Here is a 15,136-nt window from a genome sequence, read left to right as displayed (position 1 = left end):
ACAGGATAGGACAAGACACTGATGGACAGAGACACAAAATTTTGTGTTCTTTTATTCTGTTTGGTGATAGACTAGAACAAATTATGAAAATCTAATTTATTCTCATTTTTTCATTCAAAAAATTTGAGATGAAAAATATAAAAATAAAAAAATATAATTATGAAAAATTAACAAAAATAATGAAAAAAAGAATGAAAAATAAGTTGTGTCCCTTGTTAGTGTCCCTGTGTCCTTCCTGTCAGGATGGACAAAAAATACACTAATTCAGTATCTCTGGACACATTGTCTCTGTCCATGTCTCCTCTTCCAAACATGAATTTGTGTCTCTGTGTCCATGTCTCAGTGTCCTGTCTCTGTAAACAAATGCAGTCCAAGAGGTCCTGCAACAGCGCTGCACAGACGGTTTTGATTGAGATTCTATCCTTAAGGTCATTACCGAACCGGAATCACATTGGACCCAAGGCAGACTCAGGCTCTGGCCTAAGCGCATTGACCCACGCACACTCACTGTGGAAGCTCGAGCGTGGGTACAGATCTTATCCCATTCCGTGCTTCCAAGCACTCATGAGTCATCCATTACGGCGGATGATGAGAGGACTTTTGTCGGTAAAAAATTTCACAAAAATAATCACGTTGTAAGTATAGTTTCTAAACCAACAGAGATCCTTTCGTACAAAAAAACTTGTTTGTCACTAAAGCAAACCCAGTAAAATTTATAACTGAAGTATTTAAACATCGGGTCGTCTCTTAAGGAATTGCAGGGAGGTATGATTTATTATTGGTTATGGGAAAGTATCTTTTGGGTTTTTTTGAAATGTTTGAACAAGGAATTTAGATGGCAAGAAAATAAATTAATAACTAGAAAAACTCTTGGCAAGGTATGAGAACTGGAAATCCCATCCTAGTTATCCTTATCAGTTGTGATGAGAATTGTTTATTGCTCCCACTTAGTTAACCTTTACTAAATAAAGGAAAGTCAAGTGGACTAATCAGTTTGATTCCTCAAATCCTAGTCAACTCCTATGGAAAGACTAGCGTTAGAGGAATCCAAATCAATCAGCAAATTCCAATTTTCAATCAGCACCGGGTTTGATAACTCAAGTGTCACCAATTACTCAACCAAAGTCAAAGGGGGAAAAATCCAAATTATTTATACCATAAATAAAAGAAAGCAATCATAAATCTGAAATACCTCAAATTATATTAAATATAAAATCAAATCTAACATGAGAATTCATAAATCAAAGTAATAGAATAAATAAAAATAGAAGAGAAACCAAAGTAAAGGAACATTGAACCTAGAATGAAGAAGAAGTAAACCTAACCTAAGAAAAATCCTAAATCCTAAAAACTAAGAGAGAGGAGAGAGCCTTTCTCCCTAGAAAACTACATCTAAAACCTAAATTGTGAATAATGAATGTTTTTTCATGAATGGATGCATTCCCCCACTTTATAGCCTCTAATATATGTTTTATGGGCCAAAAACTGGGTCAAAAACAGCCCAAAAATTGCCCCCAGCGATTTCTGATACCTCCAGCATGCAGCAAAGTCACGCGCACGCGTCGTCCACGCGTATGCATGGATTGAGTTTTCTTCAGGTAACGCATGCGTGTTGCCTATCTTTAAAGCAACCATGAGAAATTATATATTGTTGCGAAACCCCGGATGTTAGCTTTCCAATGCAATTGGAACCGTATTATTTGGATCTCTGTAGCTCAAGTTATGGTCGATTTTGTACCAAGAGGTCAGACTAGACAGCTTTAGCAGTTCCTTCAGTTTCTTGTATTCCTTCCACTTTTGCATGCTTCCTTTCCATCCTCTAAGCCATTCCTGCCCTGTAAACCCTGAAATCACTTAACGCACATATCATGGCATCAAATGGTAATAAGAGAGGATTAATATTAGCAAATATAAGGCCAAAGAAACAAGTTTTCAATCATAGCACAAAATCAGGAAGGAAAACATAAAACATGTGAATTGTATGAATAAGTGTGTGAATAATGGATAAAATCCACTAGATTAAGCACAGGATAAACCATAAAAATGTGGTTTATCAACTTTCCCACACTTAAACATTAGCATGTCCTCATGCTAAGCTCAAGAGAACTAAAATAGTGAAGAGGAATGGTAGGGTGTATGAAATGCAACCTATTTATATGAATGCAACTAAATGTAAAGTGCTTTTACCTACTTGGTTAAAAGTAAATAAATCTACAAGAACAAAAAATGAATTGGATTCCACTAATTCAAATCATAAAAATGAAGTACAAATAACTTGCAAGAAGAAGATAGCTCATGAAACCCGGGAACAAAGAATCGAGCATCGAACCCTCACCGAAAGTGTATACACTCTAATCACTCAAGTGTTTAAGGTTTGATTCTATCAATTCTCTACTAATCTTGCTTTCTAAGGCTTGCTCTTCATCTAACAATCAACAAAAATTTAATACACCAATACACAAATCAAGAGGTCTTTTGAGGGTTGTAATGGGGTTAGGGTCAAGGTAGGATTGTATTTGGCCAAGTGGACTAAAATCTAAATCCTCAATTAACCTAAACTTCCCACCTAACTTAAGACAATCCATGTAATTACAATGCAAGATCTAACTACCCATTAACTATGTTTACCACACATTCATGCATCCCAATTTGAGTACAACTCATATGCATTGCTTTTACCATTTACTTTGGGACATTTTGTCCCCTTTTTATTGTTTGCTCTTTTTCTTTTTTTTTCTATTTATTTTTTTTATTTTTCTTTTCTTAATCTATATATTTTTTTTCCTTTTTTCAATGCATATGATTAAGGTATTCAATGCATAAACATATTCTTAACATTTTCACATTTTCACACAAAGTCTAACATACTCAATTCCCAAACCAAACGTTTCCAAACCCACTTTCCTCACACTTAATTCATGAGCACTTTCAGTAGTCTAAACTAATCAAGGATTCAAATTAAGGACATTATTGTTTTCCGCTTAGAGTTAATGATGTGCTAAAGTAAAGAACAAAGAGGGTAAAATAGGCTCAACTTTGGTTTGCAAGGGATAATGAAAAGGTTAAGGCCATATGGGTATCTGAGCTATAGTAAAACAAATGCCTCAATCATATAAGTGTATGCATATATTAAACCATGGAAATATAGAGTTAAGCAAGACAAAGATCACAATTTTAGAGAGAACATCACACACAAAAATAAAATATATTGGTTGATAAAATGCAACCAATCAAGTAGGCTCAAAATCTCACAGGTTTCGTGTGTTCGAGCTCTAAACCATATTCCAAAATAATATTTCTTCAAACAAGTTCAATAAAAATTTCAATTCAAATTAGTGAAATGCTATAGAAAGTTTCTTGAAAAAAATGTCACTTCAACCAAGGAGTGGTAAAATATGCACAAAATCAAGCAAACATGCAATCAAACAATGAACTAACAAAGAAAAAAAATAAAAATTGGTGTTGAAAAGAAAGTGACTAACTCACGGAGATCAGTATCGACCTCCCCACACTTAAAGATTGCACCGTCCTCGGTGCATGCTATGATGTACAAGTGGAAGGGTTGCTCCAACTGATGCTTTTTCTCCAAAGATGGTGCAGCAAACTTGTTTCTTGCTCCAGTTAGAAACTTTTCCTTTTTCCTCTTGGTGGCCATCCTGAAAGAAGAGAAAAAAGAAGGGAAGGAACCCGCAAGCAAAGATATGAAAAGAAATAAAATATATGTGGGCTAGTGCCAGATAATAAGGTTCTCAACTACATGGTAGCTACAACATGTAAGTGAGAAAATAATAGAAACACAGGGCATGTCAACTAAATAGCAAACAAGTCAAGGAGCACCCAAAATAATGCAAGAATTATGCAAGAGTTGAGCAAGAAAATTCAACACCAAAGAAAAGGAGAAAGAATAAGAAAGGAAAAAAGAAAGAAGTAAAATGGAGAACAGGAGGCAACGCGCGCGCGTAGGTCACGTGTGCGCGTGAAAACAGGAACAACCATGTGACATGGACGCGTCCAGTACGCGTACGCGTGACCGTGATGGTGCCAATCGCGTGAGTCCAGCCTCGCGCACGCACAACTTTCTGTTTGTTTCGCATTGGGGCCAAAATTGCATACGACGCATGCGTGTCAGGCATGCGCACTCGTGAGTGGCCAAAAATTGAAAATGACACGCACGCGTCAGGGACGTGTTCGCGTGAGATATTTTGGGCCTCTAGCACAGTACCAGCATCAGGCCATCATAACTTTCGGGCAAACACTTTTTTACGCCGATTTTCAAGGTCACGCGTGCGTGTCATTGACGCGTACGCGTGATATGCAAAAATCCCAAGTGATGCGTACACGTGGGGTATGCATACGCGTGGTGATGCTTGTGCGATTGGCACACTTTCTACATTATTCTCACGCAACTTTCTATTCAGTTTTTTTATGCATTATGCAATATGAAGATGAAGATGCAAACTATATGTACTAATAATGAGAAGAGTCACTTAAAAAGTAAACTAAAAAGAGAGAAAAAAAACGATCATACCATGGTGGGTTGTCTCCCACCTAGCACTTTTAGTTAAAGTCCTTAAGTTGGACAATTGGTGAGTTCCTTGTCATGGTGGCTTGTGCTTGAACTCTTCCTGGAATTCCCACCAATGCTTGTAATTCCAATAGCCTCTGGATCCCAAACTAGGCACATAAAGCCTTCAAGCAAGTCAAAGCAAGTGACAAGGCCCCAAGAGTGATGACTGTTGGAATGAATTCCGAGGTCCCAAACCTTGCTTTTACACCCGTCTTCTTGTGGGTCACCATTGTTCCATACGAGTGGCTCGCAATTTGAATTCTTACAGAGACATCCAAACAACCTGCTAGACCCATTCAGTTGAGCTCTACACCAATCCTTACACTTCAATTTGGAGCTTACAACTATATTGAACCTTGCAGGACAACTCTTCCCACTGACCATCTCCCTCTTACACTTAAAGCCACAGAGAGCTCTAAGTTGACATCCGTCTCCAGTAGCTCATATTCAAGTGGGAAAGTAAAGGTCAAGGATAAGAATTTTACCCACTTGAACGTTGTGTTGGACGGTAATGGCCTTGGAAAAGGTGTTTTTAATGATCTTGCAAGCTCCACTCCCTTGTGCTCTTCTTTGAATTCTTCCACCTCCTTGTAAGCTTCTTCAATTTCAACCTCTTCCTCTTGGTAGCTTTCTTCCAATTCAATCTCCTCTTCACTGCTTTCCAAGGGCATGAGAGGTTGTGCTTCTTCTTCTTTAATCTCCATGTCAAGTCCAATGGGAGAGGATTTAATTGTAGATAAGGATTCATCAATGATTGAGTCCATCTCTTGATCAACCTCTTTAAAGTCTTCAACCAGGCTATGCCTTGGAGGTTGTACACCCTCCTCAACATCAATTTCAAACGTTTTTGAAGGAGGCTCTATAACTTGACTTTTTCATGGAGGTTTAGCATCTCCTAAGTCTTCAACCAATTCTTCTTCTTCGATAATTCCGACTTCCTCCACTTGTTCCAGTACAAAGTCATGCTCCTTACTGTCCACCGGAGCTTCTAGTGTCTCCTTCATACTACGTTCTTTATTAGATTCTCCACATGAAGCTATGGGATTTCCTTGAGTGTCCAAACGTCGGGAAGCTAATTGATTTATCGCTTGCTCTAGTTGATGAAGGGTTGTATGAAATTTATCCACTGTTTCTTTGAGACGATCCTGTGATTCTTGGTTGCTCGGATTGACTGATTAGGATCATATGACTCTTGGGTCAATGGATATGGACCTGGTGCATATGGAAGTGGTGGTTCTTGGTAGTAAGGGGCTTGTGAGTGTGGTGGTTCAAAGCTATGCTGAGGAGGTGGTTCATAGGCATATGATGGGGCTTGCTGGTAACAACAAGGAGGTCTACCATATCTATCATCTTGGTACACACCTCGGAATGGCTCTTGACTATAGTAATTTGGTGGAGTTTGGTTGTCACGAAGAGGTCCACCATAACTATTGTCTTGGTATGCATCATAGAGTGGTTGTTGGCTATAGCGCATTGGAGGGAGTTGTCGCCAAGAGGGTTGATCAAATCTTTGTGGCTCCTCCCATCTTTGATTCTTCCAACCTTGATGCCTGTTCTCATTATAGCTTCCACTCCTTACAACAACATTGGAACCAAATTTAAAGCCAGAGGGGTGAGAAATCATAGTAGCTAAAGAAATAAAACCTAATAGAAATTAATGAAAATAAACTTCTAAAACTAGAAACACAAACAAAGAAACGAAAAAGCAATTATTTACAATAACCAATAATAAGGCACACATTTGTAATTCTCCGGCAACGGCGCCATTTTGACTAGAGGACTTTTGCCGGTAAAGAATTTCACAAAAATAATCATGTTGTAAGTATAGTTTCTAAACCAACAGAGATCCTTTCGTACAAAAAAACTTGTTTGTCACTAGAGCAAACCCAGTAAAATTTATAACCGAAGTATTTAAACCTCGGGTCATATCTCAAGGAATTGCAGAAAGGTGTGATTTATTATTGGTTATGGAAAAGTATCTTTTGGATTTTTTGAAAGGTTTGAACAAGAAATTTAGATGGAAAGAAAATAAATTAATAACTAGAAAAACTCTTGGCAAGGTATGAGAACTGGAAATCCCATCCTAGTTATCCTTATCAGTTGTGATGAGAAATGTTTATTGCTCCCACTTAGTTAACCCTTACTAAATAAAGAAAAATCAAGTGGACTAATCGGTTTGATTCCTCAAATCCTAGTCAACTCCTATGGAAAGACTAGCGTTAGAGAAATCCAAATCAATCAGCAAATTCCAATTTTCAATCAGCACCGAGTTTGATAACTCAAGTATCACCAATTACTAAACCAAAGCCAAAGGGGGAAAAATCCAAATTATTTATATCATAAATAAAAGAAAGCAATCGTAAATCTGAAATACCTCAAATTATATTAAATATAAAATTAAATCTAACATGAGAATTCATAAATCAAAGTAATAGAATAAATAAAAATAAAAGAGAAACCAAAGTAAAGGAACATTGAACCTAGAATGAAGAAAAAGTAAACCTAACCTAAGAGAAATCCTAAATCCTAAAAACTAAGAGAGAGGAGAGCCTCTAATCTATGTTTTCTGGGCCAAAAACTGGGTCAAAAATATCCCAGAAATCGCCCCCATTGATTTCTGAAACGTCTAGCACGCGGCAAAGTCACGCATACGCGTCGTCCACGCGTACGCGTGGATTGAGTTTTCTCCAGGTCACGCGTGCGCGTGATCCATGCGTGCGCGTTGCCTATCTTCAGAGCAGCTATGGTAAATTATATATTTTTGCGAAGCCCCGGATGTTAGCTTTTTAACGCAACTAGAACCGCGTTATTTGGATCTCTATAGCTCAAGTTATGGTCGATTTAGTACCAAGAGGTCAGGCTGGACAGCTTTAGTAGTTCCTTCAGTTTCTTTTATTCCTTCCACTTTTGCATGCTTCCTTTCCATCCTCTAAGCCATTCATGCACTGTAAACCTTGAAATCACTTAACACACATATCATGGCATCGTATGGTAATAAGAGAGGATTAATATTAGCAAATATATGGCCAAAGAAGCAAGTTTTCAATCATAGCACAAAATCAGGAAGAAAAACGTAAAGCATGCAAATTATATGAATAAGTGTGAGAATAATGGATAAAATCCACTAGAGTAAGCACAGGATAAACCCTAAAAATGGGGTTTATCAGCAGACTTAGCCCTCCTCGTTTGGTGCATACTCACTGAGAGGCCAGTCAATATCCCTCTCCTCATCAGACAAGTGATGGGTCGTGTCCATGCCAAGGATAATCTCCCGTTTCCCACCTTGGTATCAGATTTGGTTGCTGCTGCTGGTGTCCCCCAAGAGACTAAGGACATGAAGGCAATGATTCCGGCAAAGGGCGCCATCGTCCCTAGCGGAAGATATCTCAAGCCTCTTGCGGACACCACAAGCCGTGACATAGTTCCCCCTTCCGACATTCCTACCTCTTCATCTGCATCACAAAAGTCATCCCGCCAACTGCTTCTCGAGCTAACCAAAAAGGTGGACCGATATGAGCGTCAAAACCAATGCCGATTTGCTTACATGAAGAAGCTTTGGGGTTATGTTAACCCACCTATGGATGAGCCTGACATTTTCACATCCACTTCAGACCTTAATGATACGAGCTCTCACGGAATGGATAGTGGAGGTGCCGACCCCCAGCCCACCTTGCGCCTTACTCATAGCACGGAGGACCGTGTAAACTTCTAAGTGTGGGGAGGTTGTTTCCGACTTCCGTAGGTAAGAACCCTTTTTCTTTTCAACATCCATGATTTGATTTTTCTTTTGTTGATTAGAACAAATTGCATTGTTAGTTTTTGTTTTGAACACTTTTTTCATGGTAGTTGCTCTTGTCTACTTGGTTAGGGTGATGACTTCTTTTCCAAGAAATTATTTTTAGGGCACCCTACCAATTCGAAAAAAAAAAATTATGTTAAACTTGCTTGAAGAATTTATTTCGGAACATGGTTTTTGAGCTAAGAACACAAGCCTGTGAGTTTTGAGACAAATTGTGTGGTTACATCTTATAGCCACTTATTTCCATTCTTGTGTGTCTTGTTCTCTTTCTATGATTGTAATCTTTGATTTGTTCGATTCTTTATGTCCATTATTCAATGTATACATACATTTATATGATTGAGACCATCATTTTATTTAGCTCACTTACCCAAATAGCTTACCTTTCATCAACCATTGTAGCCAATTTTGAGCCTATTTAATCCCTTTTGTTCTTAATTTTTAGCACATCACCACCCCTAAGTGAAAAACAATGAATGTCCTTTAATTTGGATCTTTGATTAGTTTAGGCTAGTGAGAGTGTGTATCATTTGGGTATGGAAAACTTGGGACATTAGTTGAGGTAAAAGAGTATTTTTGTATTTTTGTTGAAAATTTTGGAGAATTGGGTACACACTCATGCACTAAATGTAAAACCATATGCATTGATAAGTTGTATAGACTTTAAAAAAAATAAATAACTAAATAAATAAATAATATAATAAAGAAAAAAATACATATACAAAAGAAAAAGAAAAAGAGAAAAAAAGCAATAAAAAAGAGACAAAAATGCCCCAAAGCAAAGTAATAATAATAATGTATATGGAATGTGAATTAAAGAGGAAGCATGAGTTTGTGAAAAAGTGAAAATCAAGGGTAGCTAGGCATTGTATTAGAATTGTATAGGTTGTTGTATGTGTTTAGTGAGAGCTTAGGTTAATCAAAGATTTAAATTTCAAGCTTACTTAACCATCGACACCCTTACCTTCACCCTAACCCCATTACAACCTATGAATAAGACATCATGATATTTGTATGCATGCATTGGATAATTGTTGATTGTTAGATAAAGAACAAATCTTGGAAAGCATGATTAGGAGAGAATTGAGTGATCAACCCTATACACTTGAGCGAATAGAGTGGATACACTTCCGGTGAGGGTTCGATGCTCAACTCCTTGTTTCCGGCCTTCACAAGCTTTCCTCTTGCAATTTACGTACATGTTATTTTGATGTTTGAATTGGCAGAGTTCATGGATTATCATGTCATTTTAGCCCTATGTGCTCTCATGTATGTTCTTGGAGGATTGATTCACTTTTGACCAAGTAAATAAAAGCATTTACATTAGTTGCATCCATTTAGGAAGATTGCATTTCATAAACCCCTTTCTCCTATGTTCTTTGGTCTTTCTATTTTTAGCATCATGACATGCTTGGTTTAAGTGTGGGGAGGTTTGATAAACCCCAATTTTGTGGTTTATCTTGTGTAGAATTTGGGAGGTTTTATCAATATTTTCCGCACTTATTCATATAAATTGCATGATTTTGTGTTTCCTTTCTAAATTTGCTTCATGATTGAAAACATGCTTCTTTGACCTTAAAAATGCTATATTTTAATCTCTTCTATTACCATTCGATGCCATGATGCGTTTGTTAAGTGATTTCAGAGTTTACAAGGCAAGAATGGTCTTAAAGATGGAAAGGAAGTATGCACAAGTGGAAGGAACATGAAAAATAGAGCTTTGGAGAATTGGCACCGACGCGCACGTGTGGTCCATGCTTACGCGTGGGAACATGGTTCAGCTTGGCGCACAAGAATTGGCGCATTCACCTACATTGGCAAAAATTTCATCGATACGCACGCATGGCTTACGCGTACGCGTAGATTGCAAAACTCATCGACGCACACGCGTGACCAACACGTACGCGTGACGTTCAGCACGTGACCTCATTAATGAACTCATGACTGGCAATTTCTGAGGCTCTCCAGGCCCAAATTACCCGAGGAACGAAGGGGAAAGGGGGTATCATTCATTACACACTTACACACAATTTTAGCTAGTTTTTAGTTCTTGTTCTTCTAGAGAGAGAAACCATTATTCCTCTCTAGATCTAGTTTGATTTGATCTTCCCTTGTTGAATTCTGAATTGGGTTTTGTTGATTTCTAGTTGTGATTACTTAATTTGAATTATCTAGTATAATTTTTTTTATATCTTGTGTTGGATTTATATTTTCTTGTTATTTCCCATTTTCTTCTCATTTTATGAACTTTGTGGATCTTGAATTTCTATTAGTGCATTGATGTTTTCCATGATTAATAGTGTTGTTTGAGTTGCTTTCCATTAATAATTGTTAGTGGGTACTTGTAATTTCCAATTTAATTGTAATTTGAATATGTCTTTTGTTAGTGCATGCCATGTGTTTGATGAATTGTTTCCTTTGATTATGGAGTAGTTTGCTTCACTCTTGGCCTAGGCTAAGGGAATTGGGTAAACTTGAGTCATTGGGTCTAATTGATTTGGTGATTTGAGAACCCTTGGTGGTCAAGTTGATACCCATTGACACTAATCCACTACTAAGCCAATTGGTAGTTGGATTAGGACTTATGAGTTGAGATTGACCAAACCATTTGACGTACTTCAAGCTTAGGAGTAGATATTACGTACTTAAAGCTTTTGGAAGTAGACTTAATGAGATTGGTTCCTCATAGTTGTTAAGATATGGTTATTAGACAAGGATGGTGACCCTAATTCCTACACCTAGCCAAGAGTTCCTTTTATTATTCATATTTGAAAACCAAAAATCTTAATTACTTGATTCTTGTTATAGTTAATTGCTTAGTTCTAGAGTCGAAATAGATTATATGTTCTCTTGTTAGATTAAAATTGCTCATACCTTGCTTTAGTTACTTGATTTAGTTTCTTGCACTTTAAGATTTCTTGCATGTTAAGTCTAGTAGTTTAAATTTGTTATCACGACTCCCAACCCCAAAATTCTAACCAATGTTGATGCACATGTTTGTCCATTCCTTGTGAGACGACGTGATGCTTGAATACTTCGGTTTACTTTTATCGGAGTTGAACTTTGTGACAACCATATATTAAAATTTGATTGAGAATTATTTGTCGGTTGAGAGCTATACTTGCAACGTCAATAATTTGTGAGATTCTTTACCGACGATAGTTTGACTATCACGCACACGAAGGGACTGTCTAGGGTTAGCTACCAGACATGTCAAGTTTGGCTATATCTGTAAGGTCCCACATTGATTAGGAAGGGGAACGAAACATGCCTTATAAGGGTATGGATACTTCTCCTTAGCATGACACATTTTGACGAGTGAGTGTGGGGGGCTTCGGTTATCATCCCTATCGTCAAAGGCAAAACCGTGAGGCCTTGTGTGCCAAAACGGACAATATCGTGCTAGCAGGTGGTCTGGGATGTTACAGATGGTATCTAAGACGGAGCCCGGATCGATGTGCTAGTGAGAGCGCTGGGCTCCCTTAGGGGGGTGGATTGTAAAGTCCCACATCGGTTGGGGAGGGAAACGAAACATGCCTTATATGGGTGTGGATACCTCTCCCTAACATGACACGTTTTGACGAGTGAGTGTTGGGGGCTTCAGCTATTATCTTTATCGTCAAAGGCAAAACCGTGAGGCATTGTGTACCAAAGTGGACAATATCGTGCTAGCGGGTGGTCTGGACTGTTACAATATAACTGACAGATGAGACTCATCAGCCATATGGCAGGTATAGATCATATGCATTTGTCTATCTTGTTTGAGTGTGTATTACTTGGGTTTGCCTATTTTATTAACTATGCCTATTTGCTATATATTTTATCTGCTATAACTGCATTTTATTTGTGTTTTCTTTGTCTGTACTATATGTCTATACAACTGAGAGATCTCTTGTATGGTGGAGGAGTGACAAGGATAGTTCCACCGGTGTTTTGGAGTGTTAGAGGAGATGGAAAGTAAAGTGTTGAGTTTAAGTTAGGTTTAAAATGTAAATACCTTTTTAGATACAGGTCGAGAGGCACCTCATTGAGTGTCTGGAGTATTTGGGCCAGCGAAGTTGATCTTTGGGATGCTATATATATGTATATATGTGTGTGTATAAGTGAGTGAGTCTGTGTATGTGTGTGTGTGTGTGTGTGTGTGTGTGTGTGTGTGTGTGTGTGTGTGTGTGTGTGTGTGTGTGTGTGTGTGTGTGTGTGTGTGTGTGTGTGTGTTTATATTATGTATATAGATTTCTCCTCTGTATATGTTTTACTTTTGTCCCTCCTAAAGGCTATTTTGGAGAAACAGGTGTTTTGGTTTCCTGTATCTTGGGATATATATATACGTACATAAATATTCTCCTGCCGGCCTTAGCTTCGCAGGTCGAGTCTAAAATTTGATATTCTGTATTTTTCATATTCCACTCTTTATGTAGACATCTTTACCTTTCTTCCTATCTGAGTGTTTGTTTACATGAGTGATGCGCTTTTCTTTTTGCAATTTTTTTCTTAAGCTTTCCTTCAAGACTCCTCGTTATGAATTCCTTTCAATTATTACTATGTATATATTTTATTTTAGAGGTCGTAATACCTCACCACCTCTATTTTACGACTTAAGAGTAAAGCTCTGCATGGTATGATATTACAAATTCAACTAATTTAAGACAATTAAAATTTGAAAATAGGTCTATAGGATGAATGGATGATTGGCCTGTAAACCCGGTTAATTAATGGCTAATTAACCCATAAATTAAAATATATTCTAGAAAGTGAGAACATGAGATTTTTATGGTTTAATGTGATAGAGAATTTTGAAACGAGAATTTTGACACCAATTCTAAAGAAATCGGCCCAAGATTGGGCCAAACCGGGCCAACCGGACCTAAGTTGGGCCCATGGCCCAGCCAAGCTTCATTTAATTAATGAATCTCAGCTCTCTCCTTCCCTCAAGAACACATTCACACTAAGATTGAGAGGGGAAAGGGGGGAGGAAAACACAAACCCTTGCTCCAACTTCAATTGATCATATCTTTTGATCCGGTGCTCCGATTGACGCACCGTTTGTAGCCATGCGACCGTGGCGTTAAGCTCTACAAAACCCATACAAGCAATCTTGAATTAAGTCATAGTTTCACCTTCAAATTCCCAGCCCTTGATTTCGAGTTTATTGGACAAAAATGTTGAACTTTGTGAGCTCCTTATGTTATAGGATCAAATTAGCTTGAGGAGAAGGCTTGTTCTTGCTCCCTTGATTCTTAGGCTGGTAAGTACCTCAAACCCTAGTGGAAAATTCTGAAATTTATGGTATTGGGTTTGAGTTATTGTGTTTTGGTATGATATCATGGCTTAGGCATTATATGTGTGTGTATTGGAGCTTGATTGGTGATTTTGGAAAACTTTGGGATGGACCACTAAGCTTGGAAATCTGATTGGTGGAGTTGGAAACCTTGGAAGTTGAATTTAAGTGTGTTCCGGGTGGAACGGAAATCGACTAAGGTATGGTTTCAGTTTTCTGTATCTAAAATATAATGTGGTTGTGAAAACGTAGGCTAGTGACCCTAGGATAGGACTTTGGAATGTTAATGTATTTGTTGGATAATTTGGATTGAGTTGATTATGTATGAATGATGATGGAAATAGTTGTGAGTGGTTGTATTGGTTGATAATGTATGAACTTAGTGGCTTGTGACATGTTGATATATTTGATGAATGAATTAGATTGTGATGGATATATGGGTGGATGTGTTTGGTTGATAGAAAGGTTGAAGCTCTTGTTGATGAGCATATTTTTGGAACATGATATTGATATGTGAAAATACATGGTGATTGATGAAATTGATTGTTGTTTTGGAAATTGAGAAGGGGAAAGAATGAATATTGAATTGAGTTATGGAATGTTGATTTTGATATGAGATTTGGCTGGTTTTTGAAAGAGTTTGGTAGGTGTATATTTTAAAAAGGGGAGTTTATAAGTTTTGGTAAAAATTGGAATTTTGATGAACTTCAACGGATCATATCTTGAGCAATGGTTTTCAAAATTTGATGTTTTTATATCAATGGAAAGATAATTTTATGAGCTTTAAAATGATTTAAATTTGGTGAAAATCTGAATTTTGTGGAAGGAGATATGATCGCTGGAAGTTTGGGTTGAAAATCTGAATTCTGCAACTTCTGCAGAATTTGTGATTTCTGGTTTGTGTGCGCATGCACACTCCGTGAAAATTGGGTCTTGTGTGCACGCACAACCTTGTGCGTACGCACACGCGGAGATAAGGCTACTGTTGCATGCCTTGTGCGCACACACAACTAACGAATGATTTCGAGCTGTGTTGCGCACGCACACGTTGGGAATGGCGCACTGGTGACGGTGCTAGCACGCGTTGTGCGCGTGCCCCACCATAGAGATTTCGCCTTTTGTGTGTATGCACAGATCTGTGCGCACGCACACGTTTAAAAATATTCCTGGGCGTGCACACGTACACCCCTGTGCATACGCACGCGACCCAGTTCCTTTCTAAAGCTTTGTTTTCAAGCTCTCCACATTCCCAACGAGCTCGTAACCTTCCGAGATGATATTTCACACTTATAAACCCCCAAATTCATCTCTTAAATCTTAAATTGGTATAGAGTGCCCAGTGATTGAGAGAAAGCTAGGGGAGAGGGTAGCTTGTGGGTGAAGAAAAGGGATGTTATGATGAGTATGATGAAGGATGATGATATGAGTTGTTGAGGAGGATGGTGGAGTACTGTATATGATATGAGCCGAATGGCCGTGTATGATGATGATT

The sequence above is a fragment of the Arachis hypogaea genome, chromosome 10 (assembly GCF_003086295.3).
Source record: "Arachis hypogaea cultivar Tifrunner chromosome 10, arahy.Tifrunner.gnm2.J5K5, whole genome shotgun sequence".
NCBI classification, from domain to species: Eukaryota; Viridiplantae; Streptophyta; class Magnoliopsida; order Fabales; family Fabaceae; genus Arachis; species Arachis hypogaea.
The sequence above is the reverse complement of the archived record's forward strand: the minus strand, read 5'-3'. Positions refer to the sequence as shown.